The following is a 19,997-nucleotide window of genomic DNA, read 5'->3' as shown; positions in this document are numbered from 1 at the left end:
CAAGCGCGTCGGCTTTTATAGATCAGTCGTCGAATGTCCCAGATTAACTGATGGGACCCGCGTGTCTTCCACAAAGTTCTACACCATTCATGTCACGCGATGAAATCTGATAACACAAGGTTCGGCGACAACAGACACGCGGATAGAAGCGTCGATAACTTTCCAGAAACGTCGGATACATGCAGGCGCGTCCCTCGCTGTGGGATTACAGTTGTTAAGCGGCGAAACGTAGTTGCCCGATAAAGATAAGTACACGTGTCATTACCCCCCTCTTAAAAAGCATCGACCCGATGCTGTAAACAAACGAAAGTAACAAAGAAAAGCACTCGTAGCAAAGAAAACAACAAACTAAAGGAAGTTCATCAGCGTCCGTAAAATGGTTTAAGGCGCACCACGTGGACCACTTCAGATCGTGCGCGGCGCCGCTGTGAGTGCGAAATGCCGTCTGGCACGACCTCATAGTCTAGTGCGCCAATACGTCGGATGACCTTGTAGGGTCCGAAATAGCGTCGCAGCAGCTTCTCACTGATTCCTCGCCGGCGTATCGGGGTCCATACCCAAACACGGTCGCCGGGCTGGTACTCGACGAAGCGTCGTCGGAGGTTGTAGTGTCGGCTGTCGGTACGCTGCTGGGTCTTGATCCGTAGGCGGGCGAGCTGTCGGGCTTCTTCGGCGCGCTGGAGATAGGTAGCGACGTCAAGATTCTCCTCTTCAGTGACGTGCGGCAGCATGGCGTCGAGCGTCGTCGTCGGGTTCCTGCCGTAAACCAACTTGAATGGCGTGATCTGTGTTGTTTCTTGCACCGCCGTGTTGTAGGCGAAGGTGACATACGGCAGGACCGCGTCCCACGTCTTGTGCTCGACGTCGACGTACATTGCTAGCATGTCGGCGAGGGTCTTGTTCAGGCGCTCCGTGAGACCATTCGTCTGCGGATGGTAGGCAGTTGTCCTCCTGTGGCTCGTCTGGCTGTACTGCAGAATGGCTTGGGTGAGCTCTGCTGTAAAAGCCGTTCCTCTGTCGGTGATGAGGACTTCTGGCGCACCATGTCGCAGCAGGATGTTCTCGACGAAAAATTTCGCCTCTTCGGCTGCGCTGCCTTTTGGTAGAGCTTTGGTTTCAGCAAAGCGGGTGAGATAGTCCGTCGCCACGATGATCCACTTATTCCTGGATGTTGATATCGGAAACGGCCCCAACAAATCCATCCCCATCTGCTGGAATGGTCGACGAGGAGGTTCGATCGGCTGTAGTAATCCTGCTGGCCTTGTCGGTGGTGTCTTGCGTCGTTGACAGTCTCTGCATGTCTTGACGTAACGGGCGACGTCGGCGGTCAGACGCGGTCAGTAAAACTTTTCCTGTATCCTCGACAGCGTCCGGGAGAATCCGAGGTGCCCAGCGGTTGGATCGTCGTGTAGGGCATGCAGTATTTCTGGACGGAGCGCTGACGGCACCACAAGAAGGTAGCTGGCGTGGACTGGTGAGAAGTTCTTCTTCACGAGCAGGTTGTTTCGTAGCGTGAACGAAGACAACACGCGCTTAAATGCCCTAGGGACAACGTCGGTGTTCCCTTTCAAATACTCGACGAGGCCTTTTAGCTCCGGGTCTGCTCGTTGCTGTTTAGTGAAGTCTTCCGCGCTTATTATCCCAAGGAAGGCGTCGTCGTCCACGTCGTCTTGCGGCGGGGGATCGATTGGGGCGCGTGATAAGCAGTCGGCGTCGGAGTGTTTTCTTCCGGACTTGTATATTACCGTTACGTCATATTCTTGTAGACTGAGGCTCCACCGCGCCAGCCGTCCTGAAGGGTCCTTTAAGTTAGCTAGCCAACACAACGCGTGGTGGTCGCTGACGACTTTGAATGGCCTGCCATAGAGGTAAGGGCGGAATTTAGCTGTAGCCCAAATGATGGCGAGGCATTCCTTTTCAGTCGTAGAATAATTGCTTTCCGCTTTTGACAGCGACCGGCTAGCATACGATATCACCCGTTCAAGTCCTTCTTTCCTCTGGACTAGGACGGCACCGAGGCCTAGGCTACTGGCGTCAGTGTGGATTTCAGTATCGGCGTCCTCGTCGAAGTGTGCAAGTACCGGCGGCGACTGCATGCGTCGTTTGAGTTCTTGAAATGCGTCGGCCTGCGGCGTTTCCCAATTGAACTCGACATCAGATTTCGTTAGATGTATTAGCGGCTCCGCGATGCGCGAAAAGTCCTTGACAAAGCGCCTATAGTAGGCACACATGCCAAGGAATCTGCGCACTGCCTTCTTGTCGATTGGCTGCGGGAACTTTGCGATGGCAGCTGTCTTCTGCGGGTCGGGGCGCACTCCAGATTTGCTGATGACATGGCCTAGGAATAGAAGCTCATCGTAAGCAAAGCGACACTTTTCCGGCTTCAGGGTGAGCCCTGATGACTTGATGGCCTCTAATACTGTCGCAAGCCGCTTAAGGTGATCGTCGAAATTTCCGGCGAAGACGACGACGTCATCCAAGTAAACAAGACAGGTCTGCCACTTCAATCCTGCTAAAACCGTGTCCATCACGCGCTGGAACGGTGCAGGCGCCGAGCACAGTCCAAATGGCATAACCTTGAATTCATAGAGGCCGTCTGGCGTGATGAAGGCGGTCTTTTCGCGATCCCTTTCGTCGACTTTTATTTGCCAGTAGCCAGACTTGAGGTCCATCGATGAGAAGTATTTAGCATTGCAGAGCCGATCTAATGCGTCGTCTATCCGTGGGAGGGGGTATACGTCTTTCTTCGTGATTTTGTTCAGTCGACGATAATCGACGCAGAAACGTAGTCTTGTCACGGCTTGTCGGGGGCGTCCTGTACATGGACGAAAAGCACCTCCACCAGATGTCACGTGGTAGTGACGGTGAAGAAAGAAGCAATACGGTGGAATACAAAACTAGCTTTTATTGGGCGAACCTGTGCCCACAAAAACAGGCTACACTTATAGCACAACGATAGCGGCGAACACGGTCGGCGATCGTCGGAAAACTGATCAGCGGGTCAAGCGCGTCGGCTTTTATAGATCAGTCGTCGAATGTTCCAGATTAACTGATGGGACCCGCGTGTCTTCCACAAAGTTCTACACCATTCGTGTCACGCGATGAAATCTGATAACACAAGGTTCGGCGACAACAGACACGCGGATAGAAGCGTCGATAACTTTCCAGAAACGTCGGATACATGCAGGCGCGTCCCTCGCTGTGGGATTACAGTTGTTAAGCGGCGAAACGTAGTTGCCCGATAAAGATAAGTACACGTGTCAATATATTGGTGAAAAAACGTTACACACACCTTCTCTGAGCGCGCGCATTTCTGGCTCGAAAAAACGCGGGCACTGCCGTTAGCAGAATTACAAAATGAACATAATTTTGAATAATAAGAAAGGAGTAGCTTTTTGTTACACTGCAATGGGTAGTACCGCACACATGGTCTTTTCGTGCCCAAGTGGTTCTTTAAAAATCCTGGCGCGTGGGTGACATGTCCATTTCTCACATTTTCCGCTAGTGACAGCTAGCCTGTTGCGAGGCTCTCTTAGGCTGTACTGTCTTCGGGATGGCCCCAGATGTTTACACTGCGCTACCTTCGGGATCAGCCAACATTTTTTGTTACACGAATACCTGCAAAATGTGCGTACAATACGCTTAAACATGTTGCATTAGAAAAAAAAATAAAACGCTGTTGCGAAGCACAGATGTCGGCCCTGTTTTTCGTAGAGACGCACCGCTCGCGCAGGCCTGTAGGTCATCGGCAAAGCCTGCACCTAGCAAGCGTGCCATATTTAAATAACTTGCAGATCTTTGACTGAAGTGCAATAGTGCAGTCACTAATGTATGATTCTGTGCCGCCACTTCTATTTCCACTCTACTGATTGATCAGTTCACTGATTGGTCGCACAGGAGTAGGCATCTGCGCCAATTTGCTCCTGATGTCAATTTTGAACTGAAGGATCCTGGTTTCTTGCAGTGAACAGTGGCGGTGCCGGCAAACTAAAAGAATTGTTAAAAATTTTGATGCATGTTCTATTAAGATTCAATCGCCTGTTGTCTCATAGGATTCAGTCATGAAGTTAATTGTGTGCAGCACCCATAAATTGTTTTTCCTTTTTACTATCACGCACTTCGGCGCGTGCTGTTATTGTCATTCCGAATGTACAAGGCTTACTTTTGTGATTATAGATATCGAAGACAATGATGAGTCTCTGCCTGCAATTTAGTCTCATTCTCAAGTAGTTTGAGTCATTAAGATACGTATCTGTTGTCGACCGTGCGCCTAAGATATTCTCTAAAGCGTATCTACGAAACTAAAGCAAGAAAACTTTTCATATACTTAACAATGCACATCCTCTATTACAATCGCTGGTACATTTCGTATTCAAAGGCCACTCGAATTCTTTATCGATATGTAAAGGAATTCACGCTGATTATATAAAAATTTAGGCGAAAATTGTTCTAAGAGATTAAAGAATTTGTAAATCAGCACGACGTTTTATCCACCTCGTAACTTTACACGCTCGAATTTTCCCACACATTCTATATATGTCGTAACGCTCTTGAGTGCGCTGATGTTTTAAGGGATTAGCGCAAGCGGAAATCGTTTCCTGCAGCCGCAAGGGCAGCGGCAACGGTGCTCATCTGGTAGGAGTAGCACTGTGCTCTTTGCTAGTTCTCGCAGCGCTGTTCATACTGTGACGCATGCTGAGAAATGCGAGAGTGTCAGTTAAGCCACCACACTGACCGACAATACTACGTATACACCTAATAAAAGGCGGTCATAACTCTTATATTCCGATCTCGTGGAGCATGCGCATAGGTGCACACAGCCCGCGATCTCCTAACACTCAAGTGGCGCATGCATCATCCGCACGTGCACTTCAGAGACGCAGTCGTCCTGGATGAATGCGACTTTCATTGTCCCAACGGTAACGTAAGGCAGAAACGAACCCTCAGAAGGAGCTCGTGGTACGATTAGGACAGCCATGGCCACCGAAAAAGCAAAGAAGAAGGAGCGGTGCCCATGGTAAAGTTCTTTGGACGAGTGTTCGCACCTCGCTGCGCTCACACGGCAAGGTAATGCATAATTTCCATGCAGCCTCGCTCCCACAGCCGGTGTGCACTCATGCCGCACGTGGCAGCCATCAGGGGCCCATTAGTCGGTGACTAAAGGTGGAGCGATGGTCTCTTCTGCTCAAATTCAATGTCCCGTTATCGCCCCTAAACTCGCTCCTCTTTTCTCGTCAGGCTCCCAACCCCCGTGGCAAAACTCTCCAGCTATCCTGGCGCTTTTGCCCTCGGCAAACAGCGCCGCCAAACGACATGACCGGAGGGAGGACGGAACCATGAAAAACGAGGGGGCCGCCACCTGCAGCGCTCCCCTTGGTGCGGTAGCAGCAAAAGCGAGAAGCAACCTGAAATAAAGGCATTGGAAAATACCATTTCAGGGTGTCTGCTGTGTTCACGGGTGTTCAACGCGACGAAACGTTAATGCGCTGTTAGTTATGAACGCTGCGGGTCATATTTGTTCCGCCAGGCTACTTTTGTACGCCCCCTGACGGATTGCTAAACGTTCGACGGAGGTTTTGAATGTTGGAATATTCGCTGTCAAATACTCGTTCATGTTAAAATTTTATGCGATTGAGAATGAATTAACGTCCGCGCAACTAGCTATATAGAAAATAATGATAGACGCGACTTCAGCACTGGGGGGGGGGGGGGGAAGGGCTTCGTCCCTTTCCCTTAATCATTTTCATCACGGTTCAAGTGTACATCTATCCGTGGGACAGTTACCATGGTTTTCCTATCTTTATTTCCACTTCCCTCTACTCCTCCTGCTCATAGAGCAGGGAAGTCAACCGGGATCAGTCGTGATCAACTTTCGTGACTTTCTTATCTTCGCCTCTCGTTCCCTACTTAGGAGACAAGAAGACGGTGGTATGCAGGAGAAAACAAACAGTTATAAGTGATATTCCCTTTCAGATTAAGAGAAAGAAATTCAATTGGGGAAGGTCATGTAATGACAAGAACAAATAACCGCCGGTATATGACAGCAATAGACTGGGTGTCGAAGAAAAGGAGGCGTAGTTGAAGGCGACAGAAGATTACGTGGCGAGATGAGGTCTGAAAATTGGCAATCGCCGAATGTAATCAGCTGAAGCTAGACTGCGGCAGTTGGAGGCCGCGGGGAGAGACCTTTTTAAGCTTGAAATAGGAAGAACTTGATATCTGCCTAGTTGCTGTTAGTTTACTTCACGTCATATTGACAGCTAATAAAAGACGAAGACGAATGCCACCGAATAGCACGCACACCGCCGTACTGTGTTTTTCTTTCTCTGTCTTCGTCTTTTATTAGCGGTCTATACAATAGACATCAGATAGGATACGCGTAATAACGAAATATGACAACAAAGGTGATGTCATGATAGCGTTCATCTAATTGTCGTTACATTTATATTTCATACGAAGATTGCTTAGTTATTAGAAAAAACACCTTTATATCCCGCCCACTTTTACCAGGCCGCGTTTCTTTATTTCTCTCTTGAAGATGGGAGGGCTGAAGAAGCTTCTGTCACTTCCATTGATACCCACATAAATTTTGCGGCCTGCCACGACAGGGCAGCGTCTAAGTAGGGAAAAATTACGATCATGAGCACCGCATTACCGTAAGCACACTGCGAACTTTGCACTTGGAAGTATACGGTCTGTGAAATAGATTTCGTGATTTATCTTGATAACTCTGGTCATGTCAACGCTCGTCACACAAAACAAACGCACAAAAAAGGGACAAAGAGTGTCATGAGCAGCCAACGGTGTTTCATTTCTGTATATTTTAGTTCTTGCATAGGCCGGGACAGCATATGTTTAACAGCCCTTTTACATGGAACGTAAGTAGACGTAGAAGCTACTCGTACCTTGAGTAGAGCAAGGAAGCCGTTGTCACTTATGCGAAAGATTCAAACATCGTGCTTCTATTTCGCGGTTTTCTTGGTAGCAACTTTTAATTTTTAGTTCCAATCCATTCTTTTCTTCAGTGCTCCGCCAAAAAAACATGAGAAGGGAAGAAATTCGGCCTAGTTCATAAGACATACTGCAAGTGAAGCGCGAAAAGCAGAGACAAATGAAAGGTACTGTTTTGCGCATGCGTTGACACCCTAAATCTGTTCTTGCTTTTTGCGCTTCATTTCCAGTTAAAAAATAAACAAAAAATAATTTTACAGCTGTTTATCGGGTTACTTCTGGGCTGATGTCCGCAGGCTGTCTAGAAGAAAACGAACGATGTTTGGGGAAATGTTCGCATGCATCATCCTGTAGGTCATAAAAATTTCACGTATATACTCCCAGCCTCTGCTGTGGAAGCCTAAACGTCACTGAATAATAAAAATGCGTAGCAAGCACCGTGGTGCCTCAGTGATGTGTAAACGATGGCCGTAACAAAATGGTGCGAGAAAAAAGAAGCTTGAAACTACAAAACAAATATGAAGATCCAACGCACTTGTTGGATGGAAACTATGCGAAGTGAAGCTTTCGTGAAGCGTTTAATGAAATGCTACTAATCTTTTCGTTACATTCCTGCGCCTTCTTCGTAAATAGTACTGGCGTAGTCATGTGCTCTCACGTACCTGTGCCAAGCATTCTGACAAAACTTACATTGAATAGCGTTTCATCATTTCTTCTGATTTATACGGAATGTACCGGCAGCTTCCTCTCCAGTTTCCGTTGTGGTTATGGGCTTTAGTATGGAAATTGCTATCATCATCATCACCTGACAACTATCTAGAATAACTAGTGTACTTCGACAAGCTATATATAGCTCCCGCTTCTCGACCAGTCCTCCGTTGCGGGCATGTGTCTTTGCACCACCACGCTTCTCGGCCATATCATATCATCAGCCTGGTTAAGCCCACCGGAAATATTATTGGACGGACAGACTCCCCGGACTGTTCAGTGTGTGGCGCTGTAGAGACTATAAAACATGTGCTCGTCGTGTGCCCTGAGTATGCGCGCGAAAGATTTACAATGGCAGATACCTTGCGACATTTACACAATGGACCACTGTCGAGGACCTCTTGCTAGGCGCATGGCCACAGAGTTGGCAGACGACAGAGACAATGCGCGTCCTTTCACGTTTCCTAGGCCACAAGGGCCTGGACTCACGCCTGTGATACCAGTTGTGTAATGTGTCCTTCCCCTCGTTCCTCCCAATATCATCCCCAACTGTGACCCTTTTTCTTCCACTCTTCCCCTTCCCTTACGTAGAGCAGCAGGCCAGATGCTCCTCCAGAGAGGCCGACCTCTCTACATTTTCCAGTCATTAAAATACTTCTTCTTGGTTACGCCCAGTGCAGCGCAAAGGCCTCTCCCATATTTCTCCAACTACCACGGTGATGTACCATTGTGACCATGTTGCCCCTGCAAACTTCTTAATCTCATCCGCCCACCTAACTTTCTGCCATCCCCTGCTAGGCTTCCCCTCCCTTGGTATCCAGTCGGTCACTCTTAATGACCAACGGTTATCTTCCCGTCTCATTATATGTCCTGCCCATGTCCCATTTCTTTTTCTTGATTTCAACTAAGATGTCATTAACTCGCGTTTGTTCCCTCACCCAATGTGCTCTTTTCTTATCCCTTAATGTTACACCTATCATTCTTCTTTCCATAGTTCGTTGCGTCGTCCTCAATTTAAGTAGAACACTTTTCGTAAGCCTCCAGGTTTCTGCCCCGTACGTGAGCACTGGTAAGAGAAACAGCTGTTATACACTTTCCTCTTGAGCGATAATGCCAACCTGCTGTGCATGATCTGAGAATGCCTGCCAAACGCACCCCAGCCCATTCCTATTTTTTATTCATCATCATCATCATTATCATCATCATCATCATCATCAGCCTGGTTACGCCCACTGCAGGGCAAAGGCCTCTCCCATACTTCTCCAACAACCCCGGTCATGTACTAATTGTGGCCATGCCATGCCTGCAAACTTCTTAATCTCATCCGCCCACCTAACTTTCTGCCGCCCCCTGCTACGCTTCCCTTCCCTTGGGATCCAGTCCGTAACCCTTAACGACCATCCGTTATCTTCCCTCCTCATTACATGTCCTGCCCATGCCCATTTCGTTTTCTTGATTTCAACTAAGATGTCATTAACTCGCGTTTTTCCCTCACCCAATCTGCACTTTTCTTATCCCTTAACGTTACACCTATCGTTCTTCTTTCCATAGCTCGTTGTGTCGTCCTCAATTTGAGTAGAACCCTTTTCGCAAGCCTCCAGGTTTCTGCCCCGTAGGTGAGTACTGGTAAGACACAGCTATTACATACTTTTCTCTTGAGGGATAATGGCAACCTGCTGTTCATGATCTGAGAATGCCTGCAAACGCACCCCAGCCCATTCTTATTCTTCTGATTATTTCAGCCTTATGATCCGGATCCGCATTCACTCCCTGCCCTAAGTAGATGTATTGCCTTACCATTTCCAGTGCCTCGCTACATATCGTAAACTGCTGTTCACTTCCGAGGCTCTTAAACATTACTTTAGTTTCCTGCAGCTTAATTTTTAGACCCACCTTTCTTCTTTGGCTCTCCAGGCCAGTGAGCATGCATTGCAATTGGTCCCCTGAGTTACTAAGCAAGGCAATATCATCAGTGAATCGCAAGTTACTAAGCTATTCTCCATTAACTCTTATCCCCATTTCTTCATAATCCAGGTCTCTGAATACTTCCTGTAGACACATTGTGAATGGCATTGGGGAGATCGTATCTCCCTGCCTGACGCCTTCCTTTATTGGTATTTTGTTGCTTGCTTTATGGAGGACTACGGTGGCTGTGGAACCGCTATAGATATCCTTCAGTATTTTTACATACCGTTCGTCTACACCTTGATTCCGTAATGCCTCCATGACTGCTGAGGTTTCGACTGAATCAAACGCTTTGTCGTAATCAATGAAAGCTATATATAAAGGTTGGTTATTTTCCGCACATTTTTCCATCACCTGATTGATAGTGTGAATATGGTCTATTGTTGAGTAGCCTTTACGGAATCCTGGCTGCTCTTTTGGTTGACAGAAGTCTAAGGTGTTCCTGATTCTATTTGCGATTACCTTAGTCAATACATTGTAGGCAACGGGCAGTAAGCTCTTCGGTCTATAATTTTTCAATCTTTGGCGTCCCCTTTCTTATAGATTAGAATTATGTTAGCGTTCTTCCAAGATTCCGGTACGCTCGAAGTCATGAGGCATTGCGTATGCAGGGTGGCCAGATTTTCTAAAACAATCTGCCCACCACTCGTCATGAAATCTGTTGTTACCTGTTCCTCCCCGGCTGTCTTCCCCCATTATATAGCTCCCAAGGCTTTTTTTACTTCTTCCGGCCTTACTTGTGGGATTTCAAATTCCTCTAGACTATTCTCTCTTCCATTATCGTCGTTGGTGCAACTAGTACTGTATAAATCTATATAGAACTCCTTAGCCACTTGAACTATCTCATCCATATTAGTAATGATATTGCCGGCTTTGTCTCTTAACGCATACATTTGATTCTTGCCTATTCCTAATTTATTCTTCACAGTATTTAGGCTTCCTCCATTCCTGAGAGCATGATCAATTCTATCAATGTTATGCTTCCTTACGTCAGGTGTCTTACGCTTGTTCATTAACTTGGAAAGTTCTACCAGTTCTATTCTAGCTGTAGGGTAGAGGCTTTTATACATTGGCGTTTCTTGATCAGATTTTTCGCCTCCTGCGTTAGCTTACTGGTATTCTGTCTAACGGAGTTACCGCCGCCTTCTATTGCACACTCCTTATGATGCCCGTAATATTATCGTTCGTATCTTCAGCACTAAGGCCTTCTTCCTCAGTTAAAGCCGAATACCTGTACTGTAGATTGATCCGGAATTCCTCTATCTTCCCTCTTACCGTTAACTCATTGAGCGGCTTCTTATATACCAGTTTCTTCCGTTCCCTCCTCTAGCCTAGGCCAATTCGAGTTCTTAGCATCCTATGGTCACTGCAGCGCACCTTGCCGAGCACGTTCACGTCTTGTATGATGCCAGGGCTAGCGCAGAGTATAAGGTCTATTTCGTTTCTACTCTTGCCATTCGGGCTCCTCCATGTCCACTTTCGACTATCCCGCTTGCGGAAGAAGGTATTCATTATCCGCACATTATTCTGTTCTGCAAACTCTAATAATAACTCTCCCCTGCCATTCCTTGAGCCTATGCAATATTCCCCCACTGGCTTGTCTCCAGCCTGCTTCTTGCCTACCGTGGCATTCAAGTCGCCCATCAGTACATTGTATTTTGTTTTGACTTTACCCATCGCCGATTTGACGTGTTCATAGAAGCTTTCGACTTCCTGGTCATCAAGAGTGGATGTAGCGGTATAGACCAGTACGACCTTCAATTTGTACCTCTTATTAAGTTTCACAAGACCTGCCACCCTCTCGTTAATGCTATAGAATTCCTGTATGTTACCAGCTATATTCTTATTAATCAGGAATTCGACTCCTAGTTCTAGTCTCTCCGCTAAGCCTCGATAGCACAGGACGTGCCCGCTTTTGAGCACTGTATATGCTTCGTTTGTCCTCCTAACTTCAGTAAGCCCTATTATATCCCATTTACGGCCATCTAATTCCTCCAGTAGCACTGCTAGACTCGCCTCACTAGATAACGTTCTAGCATTAATCGTTGCCAGGTTCAGAGTCCAATTGCGGCCTGTCCGGAACCAGGGATTCTTAGCACCCCCTGCTCCGTCGCAGGTCTGACCGCCGCCGTGGTCAGTTGCTTCGCAGCTCCTGGTACTGCACCTTGGTGCAGTACTTGGTTGTGGCCAAGCACTGCACCAAGGTGGCCAATCCTGCTTTGGTGCGTTACCGGTTCTGGTCACCGGGATCAGGCCGCACTCCAGCCCTTTTTGTGCAATTTTATCAACGCGCGGATTTTTTTAATCCGGTGGAAAATTGCGCGGCACCGGGATTCGAAGCACGGTCCTTTTGCACGCGAGCCGGATACTTTACGCCACCGCTGCACCCCCTGCATCCCTGCTTCTGGGCCAACCCGCCTTTATGTGTATGTGCCGTTATACGGGAATCCTTATTGCAATAACACACATGCAGATACCCTTCTTGGGCGATACCCTGATATGGGCATGTGCCATTAAATGGAAATCGTCATTATAGTAGTCACCATGCAGACACAATTCTTGGCCAATACCCCGTTGTTGGTATATGACAGAGTATTGAAATCATTATCGACATCAACATGCGGCGACGGATGAACGGATGAGTGAACTTTATTACGGTCCTTTAGGGTGCGCGTGAGCGATCATCTCAAAGAACAAGCTGGCGTCGACACTATATGTAGCACCTTCTTCTTATCGAATCCCCCGCTGTGGGTATTTTCCAAACTATGAACAGCACTCTCATAATATACACGTAGATACATTTCTTGGCCGAGCCCCAGTTGTGGGAATCCGACATAGTAAGAGAATCGTATTCAGCACGCGGCGATCTTTGCGAAGAGCTAGTTGGTGTTGACAGGACAAAGGTGTACGTTCACGTCGACAAGCCCCATATTACTGAGGCAATATACACTAATCGGCGCTTCTGTGAAACGGCAGGAGTTAGGCAAAATTTGCAGAAACGTATGGTGTTCTGGTTAGGCATATGGGCTCTACCTCCCTCTTTGTTCTCGGATAATCACTGTAATGAGCCTTCGCTGCGACATCTTCATCTGCCTCTCGATAACATCCGTCGTAGTGGGCCTCACTGAATGTCCGCGATAACCACTATCCGTTGAAAAGTGACAATCTGGCCTCTCCACTTTGTCAATAGCAGAGGCATGCACTATATTTCTTGGTTCTAAGCTTCTTTGTGTTCTGCAGGTCTTGCACTGCTATCCCATCCATGTTCAGGCATTTCACAGAATATTTGTACGTTTAATTTTCCGTTCATCGTGGCAAGCCATGAGAACGGACAACCTTTCTCTCCCACCTTTGAAGGGAAGCCCGCGTCTTGCGCATTCGTTAGTACGACAATTACTCATGCGATTATTTTATTTTAAAACTACCCGTAACCCATTCCTTCTTACGGTTAATCAAACACGTTTTACTTTCCAAGCCCCTCTTTTTGACACAAACGTTGCTCAGGAATCACCGTTACGGGGCTTTCTAAAAGAATTTGTCGATGCTATTTGATTTTAAAAGCCAGATTCATTTTGAAATATTTCTTCAGCGTTGATTTAACTTCGCTAAATGTAGTACTTGTGCATTAGTTTTTTCCTGAACCGATAAACCTAAAGCCATATTTGTCTCTATTTGCACTATATGTTCTTTGACGTGTTCATAGAATCTGTATGATGTCAGCAACGATACCATTTTTCTATAAGATGCATACTTCCACTCTACCAGTTAAAACATGGCTTAATGAAAACGGAGCATATGTATCCTGGAATGCAAATGCTAGACTTTGCAACCAACCCGAGGCAACAGAACACTGTTTTATTCTTCGTCGCGATTCATTTTATTTTTGTGACATTTTACAAAGAAATATAAAAAAATAAGGTACTCTCATATCTTACGATATCCAGTTCCTTCCCTTCAAAAAGACAATCAGTAATAAACCACTACAATTTGTTTATATTTTGGGATTTTATTCAGTACTAATGGAGAAGAGGATGAAAGAAAGGCAAAAAGCAGGGGTGTTAACCGAAAATGCGTGTGGTTGTCTACGCTACAATGGGGGACGGGAAGGGAGAATAGAAAGATGAGATAGACAGAGAAGGGGATAGAAAGACGCGGTGAGTTTCCGTATGCGCGCGGAGGGCCCTACCAAGCCAGACACGTTTACACGGGCCCTTCAACCTCAAGAAAAACATAAGTGCCCTCAAAGCCTTGTGGGCCGAAATGCGATGGGGATGGACGTCGAGTATCGCCTGCACTGACAACGGCCTATCAGCCAGTCGTCGCAATGCGATAGAAAGTGGTTGTCTTTGTGACTTAAATAGACGACAGTGGCACAATAAATGTTCTGTTTCCCTTCGCTGCCGCAGACGTCGCACGCAGTACTGTCGATCATTTATTCAATATGGAGAAGCCGCACGATCGACAGACATGCCGAGCCACCTCGCTCGACAAGGTCTGCCTTTAGAGAAGAGGCTGGCCAAGTGCATATTGTGATTGAAGCCTTAATTCGGTGCACTTCCCGAAGGAATTCCGCATCGGGACGCTTGTCTTTGTCTGCTCGATTCTTGAACTTTCAATAAACCACATAACGTGTGTGTGCGTCTACATGCAACGTAAATATTGTTCGCATGATATTACTCATGTCTCCATCCACTAAAGAAAAAATGTGCCACCATGGCCTAATGATTAGAGCGTCGCCTTGTTGTGCTGGGGGCGGAGAGTCGAGGCTTGCCGCCGCATGCGAATTTACCAGGCGATAACCCGACCGACCGACATTCGACAGCACGGCACACAGACTGATCGATTCAGACGACACCATGGAATGGTAGGCAAAGAAGGATTCGCTTTAACCCTTTGCAACGCTATCGTTCATAATTATCCACATTTTACAAATGCATTCATTACGGTGGATTCCTTAGAAAAATAGGCGTTTTGGTTTAATTTACCCTAATCTTTTCCTTTCGCTATGTCAGTCTGAATGTTTGCAACGCCATCTTACAAAATAACTAATAATTATTCGCCAAAACAAACAACGTGGTCACACCTATGACAGCATAAGCAGGTTAGCGGAAATTATAAGAAAAGAGTACTTTGCTCAAATGCCCTGTGTTTTTAATAAGTTTGTCAAATGTGCGAAATTCTTCAGACTGTACACATAACGAAGTATATTGACTTGCTTCTAAGAATACTCGGGCAGCACCTGATTGACTGACTGGTCACAAATTTGTATAAGGCATGATAGAGCACGCACAGTGAACCCTTTCCGGCTAAAACCCCTTAAACTTCGTAAAGTAGTGACACTCTCCACCTCCGCCTTCCCTGCTCCTCGTTTCCCCTCCATTTCACGCTCCCTCCTCGACCGTGGCACCGCCTACGATGCTCGAGTGCAGAAGACGACCTTTCGCAGAGTGAATGCACGCATAGCAAGGCAGTGCTCTTTAGGCGTTCACGTTGGCTTTCCAGCTCCGCGTAACATCATGTAGAGCATAGAATTTCTAGTCGGGTGGTTATACAAATTCAGTAACGGCAACTTTCCTTTCATTTTTTGATAATTATTTCTTTAAAAAAGTATCTGAAGGAGTGTTAACGCTGTGCGTTGACGACTGCGAATGTATCGCGTGCCCTACAATTAGGTACGCAACATTTCTCAAGGGCGTGTCGCAAGATCTTGTCTGGAATGGTTGTAAATAACACGTTTACGATCGAATGACATCTTGACTTCAAGCAAGCCTTCAGTCTAAATAATCCGCGCCGCCCTTACCATGTGAATTCGCGGCGCGTGTCAGCTATGACGTACAAAGGCCTACGGAGATCACTGTTCTGAAGGTTCGAAAGTGTATTAGAAGCTACAGTGCCGCCAACGTGCGTGCTTGCCAATCTAAGCGCGCACAAAGGCTCAGAGGTGGGCGCCGGTGCTATTATGTTTCTCATGTCTAAACGTCGGCAGAAATACCGCGGCCGATCATTGAGCCAGGACTCTGCGTACACAAGAAAATAAAATAAGTTTGTAGCATTCGTGCGCGAAGCGGGAGCGTGGTGACAACGCTTGACTCAAACAAGACCACTGTGGGCTTCCGTAATGTTTTTCAGGTTAATGACTTATCACGAATCGTGCATTGCTTCGTCCGTTTACTAAGTGACGTACTTGTCGCGAACCGAGTTGCGCTGAGGTGCATGCATTGAGGACGGTTGCACTCCCTCCGACGTAACATTTGCGAGACAGGACTTTAATAGTGAAGTCAGGATCGCGCAAGGAATCCCTCCGCCATGATGCGGCCGAAATTGCGGCAAGTGAAATGACGTTTTATCTGTAGGTCAACGACAATGAACAGTGGAGCAGCGGCACGAACGCGAACGCACTAGTGCCACTGATCGCGCCTTACTGACCCTCCCTCTTTGAAGGCGCTGACGGCACTGCCCCACTGCCAGTCGGTGCGGTGATTTCGGTCTCAAATTCTTTTCCTAAAGATATCGCGAAATAAAAACAAGTATGCAGCTGCGCTCAGATTTCGCATTAAGGAGCGTCGTAATTGTCGGACACACATTTAGTACATCACAGCGCAAACTTACGCAGTGTTCAGACATCCATGACATCAGCACTTCTAAAGACATAGGTAAGCTGCTTATTATGTACATCTTAACTATCTAGAAGATCTCCTAGACAATACACTTCCAACTGCGGGTTTCAGAGCATATTATTACATCTGTGCGAAGCGCAAGTATCGCGGAAAATCATAACACGATGAGGTTCTTGAGGTAAAGGACGAGGGAAAAGAAAGCAGGTAAACAACACACGAAGCGCTTGGTGTGTCCTGTACCTCCTTTCATTTTTCTCGTAGGCTAGCACAAGAACTATTTTGCACTGCGTTACCAATTCGCCCAAATCGCCACTTTATCAAATGAAATTCAAAACCTGCCACCTGAACTTCTACGGGAGAAAGAAAAAAGCGTTCAACGGCCAAACGCCGACGCCCACTATGATGCCGCTGAGTACGTATGTGAAGGTCGAGGAACAAACAGATTCGTCCAGATGGAACTGTGAAGGATGCATGAGTCAGGGGCCACTGTGCTAACTGAAATCCCTATGCAGGTTTCATTACAATTGACAAACTTCCTACAGAGGTGTTTACACTGCCGCAAAAACAAAATAAAATGTGCTTGTCTCTTTGCCACAATCTTGTGATTTGGTCTTACCTGGTCACGTAGACGAGGCTTAGAGCGAGGAAAATTTTTTCGTCTTAGAAAATGATGGACGGTGTTGAAAAGCGTTAATATATTAGGCACTCTTTCTACATGTCTCTGGTACTTAAATATAGTTTAGGCTTAGTTAGGGAAATGAAATAGCGCTTCGGGTGAACCTAAGTTGCACCGTCACGATCTGCGGAATCGGAGAACCTAGCTCGAAGGTCAGTTTTTAGTTGTTCTTGTTCTCAATGATTTCAAACATCTTGGAAGGGACTTGTACAAGCAGTGCTTAGATCTCTAAGCACAATTCATGAGAACTTGTTTAGTGAGACAGAGAAAGAGCGATAAAAGAAAATGCAAGGTGGTTACACAGGTTGCTCCAGGTTTGCTACCCTACATAAAGTAAAAAAAAATACCGTAAGTAATAGGGATGGAGAGAGGAGAGCCAATTCTCAATAGAAAAGTGAAAGCAGATTTGACCTACCTTTTCTGAGCATACGTCATAGACAGATGGTGCTGTTAAGTGGCACCCGTTGCGAGTTGCTAGAAAACACTGGAGATTGCAGTTGCACGCGGGGAGTGGACAGTAAGAATGTGTGCTGTTTATCAGTTGTTGCAGTCTCGGAAGTCTACTAAACCCCGAATGCGAAAAGTAGAACTGCATATCAATCGCTCACTTACCTAGTCTGGTACTCCGGAATAAGTGATTACGAGCTGTTTGAATCCATTGGAAACGAAATAAGCAACTCCTAACTGCAACCACGTCTGATCAGCCAGTTGTAGTTAAGCGCCTGTTCTGTGCTGTGTGTGCTGATGTCTCTTGATTATTATACACCTTGCACAGAAATGTAATGTCTTAAGTTCAAAAATAAAAAATGACTCCCGATTCTGTGTCATTACTCGCTTTCCAATCGCTTATTGTCGCCACGTCCTACAGTAACGACATTCCTTAGTACCGCCTGTTCTCTTGGAAGCAGCCACCATGGCTCCTGAAAGCTTATATAATAAAGCCTCCCACATCTGATTGCGCTTCGATAAAGTCCGTTCTCGCGCCAGGGATGGGCTTCACGTGCCAAACGATTGCACTACTGCGCCAGGGCAGCAGTTCTGTGACCAAGGCCATGCATTTTGCATAGGCTAAGGCGAAGAAAGAAGGGAATTAGCTAAACGACGACGCTCGCCAGGGGCTAACTAATGGCTTCGTGGTTGGATAGTTGGAAGTGCAATACAACAGAAATTAATGGGCAGGGGATTGTGGCTTCCGCGATTACCAGTGCACTTTGAGTTATGCACACACTCGTCTTCGCAGCTTATAGCAATGGCAATAGGCGCTCTGCGATCAGAGCCACTAATTAGCGACTTGGGAGCCCCGAGCATGAGAAACCTATCAGGTGCAATAAAGCAAGCAAAAATATATTCTGCAGGTCGGTTAAATACATATAGAAGAACACGTGGGAGGGGAAAGGAAACGGGTGCTGTTACGTTTTCTTTCTTGATTCTTACTTTTTGGATCAAGTACTTCCCAAGGGCGCCGTTTTCATAACAGGTACGTGAAGTTATGCTTCACTTGGTTGCTGGGTGAGGTTCGCACTTGTTTCACATAGCCTTGTGAACTAAGCACGGTTGATTTTCTTTTTGTTGTCCACGTCATATTAGGGCGCTTCGCAGATGCACGGCTGCTTGGATAGGGGCTTATTCTCACGAGAAATATGTTCTGTGCAGCGTTGCATTTTTATAGTGAAGCTGTATATGGCTAGATTTCAGCGGATCGATGTCCGTAGACCAAAATCCGCGTGCCGATTCGGCAGATAATGCAATACCGGGCCGACCCGCGGCAGAGGTGAAGCAGCCCTCAAGCAGTCGGCCAACTTGCAAAAATAAGTTTAACTTCTTAAGTTCAAATGAAACCTGTATCTGATATATTAAGCTGATAAGAACAGATACTAGATTTTGAGCCACCTCGGCCATGTCTACGTTCGCACTGCCCTGTCTTTGTTAGCGTTCCGAGCGCTTGAGTATCTCCTTTCCTTCTGCACTCCCGTGGTGGCGGTCCCATCGAAACGTCATGCGTGTCTAGTTCCCTCCGGCTCCTCGGGGTGGCGGTCCCGTCGTCCGCACAAATGTATATAAAATCCGCGAAGAAAAGCTGAGCTGGAGCCGGAGCAGGAAGGTTAATGGGAACAGGTAGGTGTAGGTCAAGTTGTACAACGCCGGCGGTAAAGTCAATCAGAGTAGAATGGGCGGACAAAAAGTCGAGTCCGAGGATCACATTGCGAGGGCAACGTTCAAGCACACTAAACACGACGGACGTGTGGCGACCGGCGGCACTGACACGAGTAGTAACATTCCAAGCACAGCCGGAGTTCCACCATCGGCGACCTGGAGCAGTCGAGTCGGAGCAGGAGTAAGTACTTTCTTCAAGCGCGTTCGAAGCTCCGCACTCATGATGGAAATTTGGGCTGCAGTGTTGATGAGTGCTGTAACGGGCAAACCATCCACATCCACGTCCAGAAGGTTCTCATTAGTAGGCAGGGTGAGCAGAGGAATTTCAGGCCGGTGTTCTAGAGCAGCGTCACCTGCAGGAGCTGCCCCAGTTAGTTTCCCGTTGGAGAGCGGCGACTATGTGGTGATGGCGATCGGCTGCTCGCGGTGACTCGAGCGTTGTCAGGTGCGTATTCAACTTCGGTGGAGAGTGATGGCGGGCGAGGATTCAGTTGGGAGCGGCAGTAGGCGGGAAAGCTTGGTCGAGAGTGGGCTGGCCAGGAACTTCGACAGTGGCGACAGATGGGGCCCACACGTCAACAGTAAAAGCAGATAGGTCTATCATCATGGGTGCGCCATTCGGACACCTCGTCGATTCGTCAGGCTTTCGCCCCGATCCCGCTAAAGTTCATGCTGTGTAGAATTTCCCCGTACCAACTTGTGCCAAAGATGTTCGCAGCTTTATGGGCCTTTGCTCTTACTTCCGCAGGTTTCTGGAAAATTTCGCCCCCATGTTGCCCGTCCCCTTACTGACCTCCTGAAGAAAGACGTTCCTTTCTGTTGGGGCTCTGAACAAGCGTCTGCTTTCCGCAGCTCATCACGCTGCTTACCACACCTCCTGTTCTCGCCCATTTTGACCCCTCCGCTCCGACAGAAATCCGCACTGA

At 47.2% G+C, this 19,997-nt stretch overlaps 1 pseudogene; it reads right to left on the bottom strand.

Moving 5' to 3' along the window:
• Positions 1-18,634: 18,634 nt before the first annotated feature.
• On the bottom strand, positions 18,635-18,816 carry LOC142573433 (U2 spliceosomal RNA; annotated as a pseudogene).
• Between the last annotated feature and the right edge of the window lie 1,181 nt (positions 18,817-19,997).

The sequence above is a fragment of the Dermacentor variabilis genome, chromosome 2 (assembly GCF_050947875.1).
Source record: "Dermacentor variabilis isolate Ectoservices chromosome 2, ASM5094787v1, whole genome shotgun sequence".
Classification (NCBI taxonomy): Eukaryota; Metazoa; Arthropoda; class Arachnida; order Ixodida; family Ixodidae; genus Dermacentor; species Dermacentor variabilis.
This window is presented reverse-complemented; position numbering and strand designations above follow the sequence as displayed.